Source organism: Uranotaenia lowii, chromosome 3 (genome assembly GCF_029784155.1).
Source record: "Uranotaenia lowii strain MFRU-FL chromosome 3, ASM2978415v1, whole genome shotgun sequence".
Lineage (NCBI taxonomy): Eukaryota > Metazoa > Arthropoda > Insecta > Diptera > Culicidae > Uranotaenia > Uranotaenia lowii.
In genome coordinates this window covers 145,520,713-145,534,681 of record NC_073693.1, presented here as the reverse complement: position 1 = coordinate 145,534,681, position 13,969 = coordinate 145,520,713, and positions in this window count along the sequence as shown.

The following is a 13,969-nucleotide window of genomic DNA, read 5'->3' as shown; positions in this document are numbered from 1 at the left end:
AGTAAAGCCTGAATACTCGTCGCCTTTCGGCCTGTTTTTAAACAGTCCCACGTCGTAACAGTCTGTTGCGAAGTGTATCGCAGTGTCAATCTGCGGAAGTCCCGTTCATCTCTAATTGAGATCCCCGTTTTGATATTTTGAGGAAAAGTGGTGCCAATGAAGAGGGAGAAGACTAGTATTCGCCCCCTGAACGCCTGCGCAGTGGTCATGGACAGGTTTGGCCAACCCCGACGTGCTCACCCAGCGTAGAAGTTCGCCAGCAGCATCATCAACCAAGAGATCATCAACTCGAAGTCCAGCGCGTAACAGATGGAGGTCATCACACGCCATAGGGCGTCCGCGGAGGCCCGGAGGCCTCCGCTCCAGGGAAGTCGTTTTGTGAAACATAAATTCAATTTAATTAGCACCCTCTCATCTGATTACATAGATTTGTCGTCGCCCACCGAAGCCAATCATCCGTTTCAACGTCATCGTATGAGTACGGTGACCCCAAAGTTCAGCAAGATTCGTCCGCAGTCGTAACCACGTTGTAGTCCAGGAAGCAAGAGTTCGAGCAGAAATTCCACCAACACATTCGTCATCACTATCAGTCCGTCATCCGTAGATCACCGAAGAGGTTGCGCAGCATCATTTTTTCAAAGGTAAATGCACTTTAGTATGTGTTCGTCGAAGCACATTGCAGTACTACACACCTTAAGAGAATTTTTATCCTCTTCGAGGTGATCAGCAGCAGCAGTCATCAATCATCTGGCTTGGTTCGATCCATCGTACAGTCCGACCTACCCGAGAACCCCGAAGTACACCGCAGTGAAGGTTAACAGTTCCGTCTGATTATGGTTCAGACCCACTCCGATACGAGTTACTACTCGTCACCAGCTCGTGTATACACAACATCAATAATTTTAAGACTAGATTGTAATTTCTTAAACATTAGGAAACGAAGAAATTTTAGTTATAATTGAAATGATATTTCAAGGCGGCCGGCATGAACGCGCACTTCTAATTTGCACGCGCATGCGCGTTTCTAATTTGTAGTGAAATGCGCAATAACGTTCATAAGGAACAGTTGAAATGGAACAGTGCGAATGTCATCTAATTATGTTTTGTTTACGTTTTACATAGCTCAGTAGCATTCGAGCTAGAATAAAAGTTACCGCCGCGAAATATAGACCGTTTTTTGCTCCCGAAATAAAAGTTGTTTTTCGCCAAGTAGTGATTTTTTTGTAACCCGCGAGTTTCTTGATTGGATCCGAAAAGTTCTTCCGGGAGTGCATAAACAGATGTAAAAAAATTGTATTCATACCATCTTCTGTTGACCCAGTAGGTGTACGTTTAAACTTAGGCGGGGTCTTTTTAAAAATAAATGTTGATATGCAGAGAAGTTATAAGGGGCTTTTGGATGCGACTCAACAATAGACATATTTTTTTTGAACATCACAAAATGCCTGCTTGTAATTTGATTTCAAATCTCAGAACCGTTTTAATAGACAGCATTAATACTGTCACAAAGGTCAAAGAAACAATATGTAATCTCAAATTTTTACTAAAAAGATGGTAAAATATTTTAAAGTGTGCAGAAATTGTCATTCTAACAAGCAAGTAACCAAAATTAAAAATGTTGTCATGCAGTGCCTGAATAGACTGAGTAGATTTGGGGTCATTTTTGAATTTCTCAAACCCTGGAGTCTTAAAAGCATCGTTTTGATCCAAAACTCACCCATGATTTTTTGCAGAATTTTTAAGTAACGTTTAGGGGGCATCCATTAATTACGTAACGCTCCTAGGGGGGGAGGGAGTAAGCTCGAGCGTTACGAATTGTGAAATAGGGGAGGGGGGGAGGTATGCTCATCGTTACGTAACGATTTTTTCCTTAAAAATTTCAGTTTAATCGCAGCTATTCTGATGCCATGCAATTTTTGTAGAATGATATGCCCACCAGAATCAGCTTAAAATTTGTAAGCTTCAACATGATTAAACTGTTCTGTAACCTTCCCTTTTTAATGATTCTGAGATAGACTCCTTAAACTGTATTGGATATCCAAGAAATAATCGCTAGAAAACCGAATATTAGATATGTACATTTACCCCCAAGAATTCTATTCAACCTAAAAACGGAAATTTACTATTTTTTCTCAATTAATTTAAAAAATGAAATTTTTTTTATTCAGACGAATATTACTTAGTGGAGTATATTTTACATAAATGTTTAATTTATTTTTCTCTTTTAACAAATCGAATTTAACAAGATAGATCATTAGTTAACAAGCACAGAACAACTAGACAATCATTTTATTTTATCAGAGAGTTAACATCAATGAGTAATAAGAAGCGATTTGGATAGATATTAATTCCGTTTCGAAGAACGTTAATACATTTTTTATTAAAATCTTTTTTTACCATCGAAACATGAATAGATTGGGGGGGGGGGGGGAATTATCAGCGTTACGTAATTTTCATAGGGGGTACGTCCAAGCGTGACGATTTGTGACATACGGGGGGGGGGGGAGGGGGTCAAAAAGTGCATTTTTGAGTTACGTAATTTATGGATGCCGCCTTACATGAGTAAATTTGAACTTTTAGGTTTGTATGGGGAAATTGAATATTTTGTACTGAAAAACAAACATCATTTTTGTTTCTTCTGTGGAACCAAGCCTGGTTATGGGTTTTGTGCCAATTTATAAAATCCTTCAAGGAAATTTTCCGCTTAATAACTTTGTCAAATATTAAAACTTCCTATCTTTTAAGACAAAAGAGTTATTAGATGTTAAACAGGTGTATGTCTTTTTGGATTGATAAACCATAAATTCAATTGACACCACTGCTGGGTGTCCCACGAAGTATGACATGAAAAGTGGTCTCGCAATACCTCGCTAGGCACCCAGCAGTGGTGTCAATTGAATTTGTTGTTGATCAATGCCAAAAGACATACACATGTTAAACAGCTAATAACTTATTTGTCTAAAAAGATACGAAGTTAGGATATTCGACAAAGTTGTTCAGCGGAAAATTTTCTTGAAGGATTTTATAAATTGGCACAAAACCCATTACCAAGCTTGGTTTGACAGAAGAAACAAAAATGATGTTTATTTTTCAGGACAAAATATTGAATTTCCTCATACAAACCTAAAAGTTCAAATTTACTTATGTAAACGTTACTTAAAAATTCTGCAAAAAATCATGGGTGAGTTTTGGACCAAAACGATGCTTTTAAGACCCCAGGGTTTGAGAAATTCAAAAATGACCACAAATCGACTCAGTCTAGTGCCTGAATTTATAGTGTTTATATTGTACTTTTTTGCCTGATTTTAAATGCTATTGCGAGGTGCAACTATTGATCAAAGATAACCTAAATGCATCATCAAAGGCAAGACCAAGCGCCCTTTGATAACAAAACGAATAAAAGCACTGAGACTTTAGCGCTCGAAGCTATTTCTGTCTAAGTTGAAGAAAAAGCACCTGAAAATCGTGTTCTCAGACAAGAAACATCTTTCGACTGATCCGGTGTCCAATTCACGGATCATGGATCGGTAAATTTTACCCATAAAAGCTAAATATGTTCCAGAGAATGTGAAATTCAAGTTTTTTAACAGAGCTGTTTCTCCGAATAGATTGAAGGGGGACATCTTCAATCTATTCATAAGAGCTAGAGTAAAAGTTGATACTAAAGTCTACATGGACATTTTGAAGAATCAGGCGCTTCCGTCGATTTGAGAAAACTTCAATTAATCCGAGATATTTGTATCCCAACAAGAGAAGCCCATGCCCTAGATATTTGTCATACTGGGGAAATATCATTCTGCGCAAAAGTGTTTCGTTTAAACGGGATACAATCCAAGCAACCAAAAGTCGTGTTTTTACTTAGCTCCGAACTCCGAAGTTCACATTTGGCTGAAAAAATGTTTTACGGGAACTTCAGGTGACTCTTGTCGCGTAAAAGTTACTCAAGAACTTCTATCGCCCTTTGAAAGGATAAACTAACGATAACGGAACTTCTAAGCGCATTTAATGGAGCTACTTTCAAGAAGGTCGATAACGTTCACGTAACATTCTAAAACGCACCATTAAGATACTTAAAAAAAAACGAACACACACATATAGGATACTTGAAGGTGTTTTAAAGAACCTATATGGAAATTCTAAGCGACATGTCAAAAATCTCTGTCAATTTCATGTCATGGTATTTGTTTTGTTTATATCTGTACTGATATTTTCAAATGGAATTCAAGATTTTTTCGAATTTTTCTTATAAATGTTAAGATATTCGAATAAATTTTTGATGATGCGAATTATTGTAATTATTCATATTGTGTACTGAAAGTCCTTCAAACGACATAAGGAACAAACTATTGACCAACCTACTCAATCATCTCAAATGATATTGAGTTTAAATACTAATTATTACAATGGCAATGAACTATTGCTGGATTGGTCCAGAGGATGGTGAGTTTCATTGCAATCTAGAGAGCAGCGGTTCAATTCCGTAGGCGTGTAAGAAGCTTTTGTAATCAAAACAATATAATTAAAACCAATGAGATAGACCATGATAGACCGGCAACCTAGCAATCTGACATCTGGTTGTCAGAGCCATCTGTCAATCGGATTTTTTTTTTCGGCGCGTAGAAGTTCCTTGACATTCTCTTAGAAGCTGAATAGCGTTCTCTACAGCCACCTAAACGAACTTGAAAGGTGCTTTAAGAACTTAAATTTTGAGCTGATTAGCATTCCCTTCAGACACAAACGAGAGCTGATTAAGCTTCTATGGAACCTTTTTAAGGGGGCTTGCTTGGGAATCGACTTTACACTCTCTGGAGCCACCATTTTAATTTCTGTAAGTTACAAGACAAGAAAAATACATAAAACGTAACTATTTTTGTTTTATAATTTGAATAATATTTTTTGTTGAAGATTAGGTATCAGTTAAATAAAGTATCAAAAAAATATGGATGTTAAGGAGTGATAATTTAAAAATAGATTTGCAAAACAATTTAACTAGGGGAGAGTGGGATAACGTGGGCCATGGGAAAACGTGGACCACTCTAAATATCTCAGCTGTGTGTTGCGATAAAAATCTCAATCCACACCCATAGAAGAGGTTGCAAAAATCCAATGCCTATTTAGCACATCTCTGTGCCGATAATGCGCTGAAATGTGCACTGTGCCGAAGATGATATGTTTGAAAAACCGTAACTGGCATAAGGACTCGGCTCCCAACTAAAATGATGCATGACCACTACATTCAAGCAAAACAAGAAAAACATTTTATGGGATTTCGTTCCTATTGGATAATTCATCCCAGAAACAAGAAAATAAAAATATAAACCACAGCGCCCGTAGGGAGAATCGAACTCATTTCACTAACCAAATGGTCTTGCCAGACCGACATCTTAACCAGTTTACTATTTGAGCTTCATGCAGGAAGAGGGATATTTGTCATAGGCATTCTGCCACCGATCAATCACAAAAGAAACGCACGACAGTGGCTTCCCGGCGTTTGGCCTCCCTTCAAGGTATTCATTTGTCTTGCGATGGAACCGGGAGAGGGAACGGGAGTGGAGGAAACGGGAAACCCTTTGAATGAGAACTGTGCTTTAGGTGTGTTCAACAAAACTCAATCGAAATCAATTGAAATGGATTGACAGCTGATCAGCTGTTTTTCCAATTGACTTCGATCGATTTCTATCAGGCTGCTGAATGAACAGTCAGACACTAATACTAACGTACAGGCGCAGTGTTTTCAGATTGTTTGTCAGCTTCGTTCAGAATTCGAAAAGGCGGTTTACTCAAGGCAATTTGGAATGAATCCAACATTTTGGCCATCTCAATGGCAATTCTTTCCCGTACTAAAGTTGTCTGAAAAATTTTAGATTAGGAAGTTGTTGTTCGACTCGAACTAAATTTGAATACTAAAAAGGAATTGTGTTTAGAATAATGAGCAATTTTTAGAGACAAGGAAGGCACAAAAGCGAAAAATTGTTGCTCTAGGAAAATAATTATTATTTTTAAAACATGCGATTATGAAAATAAAATACAGTGGATAAATTTTATATTTTATTAAAAAAAAATTTCGTGTTTCACAAAATAGATCAAATTTTTCTATTTCCTTCGGTGGGTCTTGATGGTCACTAATTATATTATAATTATTATAATTATTATAATAATCCGAAACTGACTGACAGATGTATTGTGAGTGCTAATTTACATTTGCATCACAATTCTTGTGCAACTGTAGCCGACTGACACCGACACCAACGCAGCAACACCAAAACAGCATCGACCTATACCACCAGCACCGCACCACCGAAACAACACGAACTCTCCTGACACCACTTGATGTTGTGAAAATACATTTGAGCTTGTTGTGAGCAGCTGCAGCAACTGATCCGACTGACACCCGTCACACCACTATAACTCAGCACCACCGGCACAGCTCCACCGGCACAGCACCACGACGCTCCACCGATTGACTACACTTTCATTTGCACTGCAGGTCAAAAACAAACCCAGTCAGCTGTTTTTGACAGTTGTCAACTGCATGTGTGTAAGTGTAATTGAAACCGATAGAAACGAATCCTGCTCTCGAGCTTGATCGATTTCGATTGGTTTCGATCGACTTCGATTGGCTTCATTGAACGTCAATTGGATTAGTTTCGATCACAACATTGGCTGAGTGAACAACAATTAACCAATCGAAATCGATTGAAACCGATTTCAATTGGCTGTTGAACGCGCTTTTTGCTTACTGCCTGCTATTACATACACACGCTACATATGTATACACAGCTGCTAAAGCCGGGCAGCTTGGCCGGTGCTTGTTTGCCGGTGAATTGAAGGAATATATTCTTGTTGCTTTGGCTACATACACACGCACAGCTTAGCCGGTGTTGTTTTCCGGCGAATTGAATTGAAGGAATGTTTTTTGTTGTTGTTGCTTTTACTGCATACACACGCACAGCTCGGCCGTGGTTGTTTGCCGGTGGATTGAAGGGATTGAATTAGAAGGATGCTTTTGTTGTTGCTTTTGCTACATTCACACGCACAGTGCTCGGTTCGCTGGCTGCCTGGTGTTGGCCGGTATTTATTTCCATCCTTCTTCGTCTTGTGATGCGATAGGGAGGGACGTGAAAGCGTTTTTATTTTGTTTCTTTCAGACATACGCAATTCGGTTAACTTGGGAGATTAATGCCGGTGGGAGCAAATCGAATCAGCACCGATCGCGTTATCTTCTTGTACCAATGATGCTATGTAATTGACTACACGCCATTGGCACAGAGGCTGAATTTTGGGTGCAACTGTAACCGTCGTCGCTTTGTGAGAGCATATATTTCTAAATATATGTTGTTGACTTATTTAACTAATTATGTTATTATTATATGCTTCTTTGATTCATTTAGCTCAAACATTTTTCTTGCAAATGGCTTCTATTTCGGACCTAGAGCCTAGTTGTTGTTAAGGATTCAGAGTTTTTGCTGTGTCGATCTTTTATAAGAAATTTAGCCAAAACGTTCACGAGCCAGAATTTTGCAATTATTTGATCGTACACAACTCTCTTTTTTGTCCATCATCTAAAATGGCTCTTAAATAACGAAATGAATTATAATATATAATAACAGTTTTGGGTCAACTCATAAATTTCGCATGTTATTTGCTAAATTTGGATTTTGTGGCCCACAATTCCCACCATTTTTCAAAATCCCAAAAAAAATCTTAAACAGTCAGCAGATCTCGGGGAAAATAATTTATTAAAAATTTAAAAAATGGACTAATGATACGTTAAAAATGTTGAAAACTATATGTTTGGGCAGACCATTTTGGATGGGTTTCGGATGCAAATCAGAAACTTGTTATCTAGTCGACTAGTAAAACGAAATAGATCGTTCCTTTCATTTCTATTTAAAATTACAGTTTTTGGCGTTTCAAATATTCATACAAATACAGAAAACAATAACGAGCTGGCAACATTTAGAATTCAAATTTATGGCGAACGGTACGAGGGGTTCCGATAAAATCACTAATAACTCAAATCAAGGTGATCAATACGATCGAGATCGATCATACCGGCCACCTTAAACTACTGTTTAAATAATAGTAACCCTAACGTAAGCTATAAAAACAATGATCAAAACACAAATGAGAAAATTGCAGCAGGGACGATGTCAACATCTTCATCAATCGGGGACATGACTCACACAGAACGTTTTGGACAAAGATGCTGCCTTGGAATTGGTAGGTACTGGATCGGATCTTCGACTGCTCACCTCTGGATTCCTGGACATTGGAGTAGGAGATAGTTTGGACTATCGGGTGCTGGATTCTGGTAGCATCGGGAACAGTTAGTCAGCAAACGGCACACTAACTTCGGCGTACATGCGAAGTGAGTGCTGACCGGACAGTCAGCACGGCAGTTTCCCAAATGGCTGAATGGCTTGGCATCAGTACAACCCATTCGGGCGATTAACTGACCGGGAGAGCGCATAAACAGGTAGCAGGGTGTCGAAATTTAAATTTGTTACGGACGGGCACTGACTGGCAGCCAGTACCGCAGGATCCCGGATGGCTGATGTTAGGCCGTCAACATCAGTGCTCCCATTCGGGCTGCATGGTCGATCCGCAACAAGGGCAGGCACAATGTTTGGGAGGGTTGTACACCAATTTGATCGGACTAGGGTTAGGTTACTGGTCGGGATAAATAGCTGGATGACTCGGGTCGTCGATTAACCGGGCAGAATTCTTAACGCTGAGCAGGGGTGATAAACTCCTGGCGAAAGCCTCCTGCATCCTGGTCACGGCACCAAATGTTTGGGCAGACCATTTTGGATGGGTTTCGGATGCAAATCAGAAACTTGTTATCTAGTCGACTAGTAAAACGAAAGAGATCGTTCCTTTTATTTCTTCTTAAAATTACAGTTTTTGGCGCTTCAAATATTCATACAAATACAGAAAACAATAACGAGCTGGCAACATTTAGAATTCAAATTTATGGCGAATGGTACGAGGGGTTCCGATAAAATCACTAATAACTCAAATCAAGGTGACCAATACGATCGAGATCGATCACTATACCATTTATTTTCTTTTTATTTTATCTTCTATAAGGAGCTAACACGAAATTATTGCGACACATTCAACAGGCCATAACTTTTTAACCATTGGGTAAAAATCAACCAAATTTTGCACACTTTCTCATTTATGTGTATTGTTTACATGCTGTCAAACTCGAAGTCGTGTTTTTCGATTCAACGAAAATGGAGGTGAACCAACGCAAGTCGAGAAAGCAAATTCTTTCCAAACACCTGGAATTTTATGACCTGTCGCACAGTGGGCCAGGAACCACACTTTTGCGGTCAAAATTGACTGCAGGCCAGAGGCTTCGTTGTAGCTCATTGATGTCTTCGACAAAGTTACTCGGCTATATTTGCGCTATCTATTGATGGATTTGAATTAGTTCTATTTTTCTCCGCAAGGTGGCGCCAAAATCTAACTTTTAACAGAAGCAAGATACAGGCATGGTTTCTTCTACAAAGTTGTTCATTATACCTTTAACATCAACTTTGTAGAACATTGTTAAGCTCTATGTTGTGTACTTAACTTGCAAAAATAATAATTTAGAAAACCTTGCAAAAAAAACGATTTTTTCACCTATTTTTGTGCTTAGCTATACAATACCTCAAATTTCCACAGTATTCGATTGGAATAGACTTAAATGAGATATTCTAGTGGAAAACTTATTCGTTTCGCCGATTTTTTCTGTCAAAATTGCAAAAAATTGGTTAAAATTATACATTTTTCAAATTGCTATAACTTGCTTGCGAGCAGTTTGGCGCACCTCATTTTTCGAGAAGTGACAGCTGTGATTATGATCTAAATGCATGTAAAAAATGTCGGTGGGTTCTCGTGGGTTCCTTGCCAAATGATTTAATAAAGTTGGTAAGTTTTCAATACAAATCCACATATTTTAAGACCTTTTTCAAAGAAACGAATACTGTGGAAATTTGAGGTATTGTATAGCTAAACACAAAAATAGGTGAAAAAAACCATTTTTTGCAAGGTTTTCTAAATTATTATTTTTGCAAGTTAAGTACACAACATAGAGCTTAACAATGTTCTACAAAGTTGATGTTAAAGTATACCTTTAACACACAACAAGTATACCTTGAACAACTTTGTAGAAGAAACCATGCCTGTATCTTGCTTCTGTTAAAAGTTAGATTTTGGCGCCACCTTGCGGAGAAAAATAGAACTAATTCAAATCCATCAATAGATAGCGCAAATATAGCCGAGTAACTTTGTCGAAGACACCAATGAGCTACAACGAAGCCTCTGGCCTGCAGTCAATTTTGACCGCAAAAGTGTGGTTCCTGGCCCACTGTGTGTCGCACCGGCAGTTGGGAAAAATATTGTACATTCACCATTCAACCGTCTCCAGAGTGTTGAATCGATTCCAGGAACAGTTGACGTTGAACCACGGCAAAGAAGCTGGAAGAAAACCGGGACATGAAAACAAAAAGAGGAAAATCCCAACGTCTCAAGCCGTGATTTGGCTAAAGAGATCGGCATGTCGCAGAGCTCCGTCCAGAATGCAAAGAAGAGAGCTGGACTACACCTACATACAAGGTAGAGAACTTACCAAATCACGATGAGTGGCAACAATCGACGGCTAAAACTCAGGCATGGAGCTCTACGAGAAGATGCTGACAAAATATGGCTGCTGTGTGATGGACGACAAAACGTATATAAAAGCCGATTTTAGGCAAATTTTGGGGTTGGAGTTTTTCGCCGGCAAAAGCAAGCTCGATGTGGACGACAAATTTAAGAAGAAGAAAATGTCGAAGTTCGCCTCCAAATATCTCTATCAGTAAATGGCGAGATTAATAAAGTAGCTATGGACCAAAGAAAAAAAGTGGCCCATGATACATCACTCTCCCAACTGTTATTTTTTTTTAAATTTTGTATCACTCAAGGGTTGAAACTTTGATTTTACGTAAAAATATGAACCTTAAAGAGTATTTAATTTTTAATTTTTTTGCCCTATTAATATTCCAGAAAGGAATCTAATGCTACTCAAAGTTTTAGAAACGACACAGCTTTATATGCGACTAGATTTCCTTTACGCAAGTCCTGTTAGAAAGACACAAGCTCAACAACACCGGTATCACCCGAAAATCAACAACAACACCTGAATGTTGGTGCAGGAAACCCCAAATGGCGAAGCGCCCCTGGATTCTGATCCTGAAAGTCGCGATTCTATGATGCAGAGCCACCGGAAGGCGTGAGGTGCGTCTATTGGGACCATTTTCATCATTCCGCTATGACGAAATTTGCCGCACCATCCAGGGTTGACCATGAACGGTAGAGCTTCATCCCCAAAGCTTAGGTGACGAATTGGGACAGGAAAAGTTGGACGTCAGTTTGGCTCCCAACATGCACGGAGTGCTCACAATTCGCATATCGAAAGGAGTAGATCAAATTCGCAACCAGTTCCCAGCCCAGGCGAAACGTGACGATTATTTGAGTGTGAATATGGTTGGTCCGTTTCGTTGGTTTGTTTGGAACTATGAATGGCTCCCTTGAGGAATATTTCCTACTAACGATGACGGATCCGAGGACAGGTGTGTGTGACCGAAATCCGGTAAACGATGCTTTCAATTCGAGCAGTGATGCACTAGATTAGGGTCGATGTGTGGTACTGTTTTTTTTGTTTTCATATTATGTTTTTAATACCTTTTACTTCAATATAAACAGGTGAAAATTCGCTTTAACCAATAACCGATAGAGAGAAATATAATTTTCAAATATAATACAAATCTTTAATCTACCCTTGTAAAAATTTTTTTATTTCGTTTTCAGCGGAACTATACACCACCAATCAGTGTCTTTTGGCTGAGGTATTTCCATCTCCATAACAAATGCGTAATCGTGGTCAAACAACTCTAGTTGCAACAGAATATCTAGGTCAAATCACTCCAAGCATCAATGTCAGACTGAAAGAAGCCATAACAGTAATGTTTTGAAAGCTTCCATAGGAACACCCAGAAAGTGACATCTCATCTCCCAGTGATTGCGTTATGGTGAGCATGCGCGCACAGGGAAACTCTCCCGTAGTCCCAAATCACATCTGAAATGAAAACTTTGCCATTACTTTACGTAAGGATATGGAAAGGATGCAGGGTAGGATGTTTGTTCTCAATATATCGGTTCATATGGAAGTCAGATAGCAGTCGGTTTCCTGAAGATGAACGTGTAATAACTAGTTCAATGGATTGCGAACCCATGACCTACAAAAAATGGGGAATGAAAGCTGGAATATTGTCTTAATTGATGATCTGGTTAAAATCACATACAAAATATTATTCTAAAATCAGTTTTAAGCCGGGGAGTAAGCACCCATAAATATTGTATGTACTTATTTATACATGTACTGAATATTTGGCGCATAATACCGCTCAAAAAACGTTAAGTTGAATATTCGGATTAAGCGGGATAACCCGAATATTTATTTTTTTTATTAATAAGATAACAGATTTTTCAAAATTTTCAAATGATTTTGGATTATTTATAATATATAAAAAAAAATTATTATAAAAGCTACACAATCATCAAAAACTTATGGTTTTAGTAGAACGTCTTAAGTGCATCCCCGTATCCTTCACTATGGATCGTGCAGAAGAATGCTGACAACTATTGCTTTATACTTACTTTGATTATCGTTTATTCCAGATTTTCAGTATAAAAATTCAGGCATGCCCATAAATCCAATAAAGAATTCGATATAAGTCATATCTGGCAGGAATTCCCAGATATTGTTTAAAACTTCCCGGGTTTTGCACGGGTTTATTCATATTTAATTGTAAATCAAATAAATAACTTAAATTTCTCTTTAAAAATTTTGAGATTTCAAAATTAAAAATGAACATAAATTTTGGTTTCATCCACAGAAATAATTGCAACAATGCTGCTGTGATTTAAAAAAAAAACTCTAAATTTCTAGTAATTTTCATTTTTCTTCTATGCTTGAATTATGCCTAGATTTATGTACAAATATCGACTTGAATTGCCCGACCATGTGAATACGCGTGGTAAAAAGTATGGTATGCTTAAGGATGAAGATCATCGTTCTTTTTAATAACTATTTTGAAGATACTTTGCTTAAATTCGACTTTCATCGAATTCAATATTAAATAAGTAATTTCAAACTGCATGGCACCTGTTTTGATATCCCAGTTTTAACAGGAATCAAATCTCTTTGGTGATAAACGCCCTAGAAGCGACAGGTCGTCTGATGTCTTTTCAGTTGCTGGAGACATCCCAAGTAACACAGATTAAGCCAATTGACTTTTTGAGTTTTAATATTATTTCATGGAGACTTTTCTATGGCATTCAATTTTAGAAACGGTTTTATTGCAACATAGGAAATGCTTTTTTTATCGTGTGTATTAAAAGAGCCCTGAAAGTTTTGCTAAAACTTAAATTAAACACTATCCCATGAGTGTTATAAAAAAGATACAGAAGTATTCCTAATAAAAATAATAAAATACATACTTTCCTGTTTTTATCAGGGCTTTGGTACCTGACTTAATAAAGCACTCAATGCGCTTATAAAGCTAGCGTTCAAGCCAAGTTGAAGATCTGTTTTATTGGAACAGTGAATGTAAATAGGCATGGTAATACTAAATGACAAATGATTTGACAATTGAGAAGAACGTATACGCGCTTATACTTTTCAATCTCTTTTTGAGATAACAAAACATGTATTTAAAGGATTTTAAGTGATGTCTTTGAGAAAAAAATCTCTGTCTCTCACTGCGATGTTAATCTACATCTTTGTTTGAAAAATGTTTAAAAAAGTATTTCTACATTAACCTTAATTTACGGTACAATAAAGACAATAAGTCGGTTGGGGTCACATAGACCCGGATTACTATTTTAGCTGTACACGCAAAAAAAACTATAGATATATCAGTAAAATTACGCG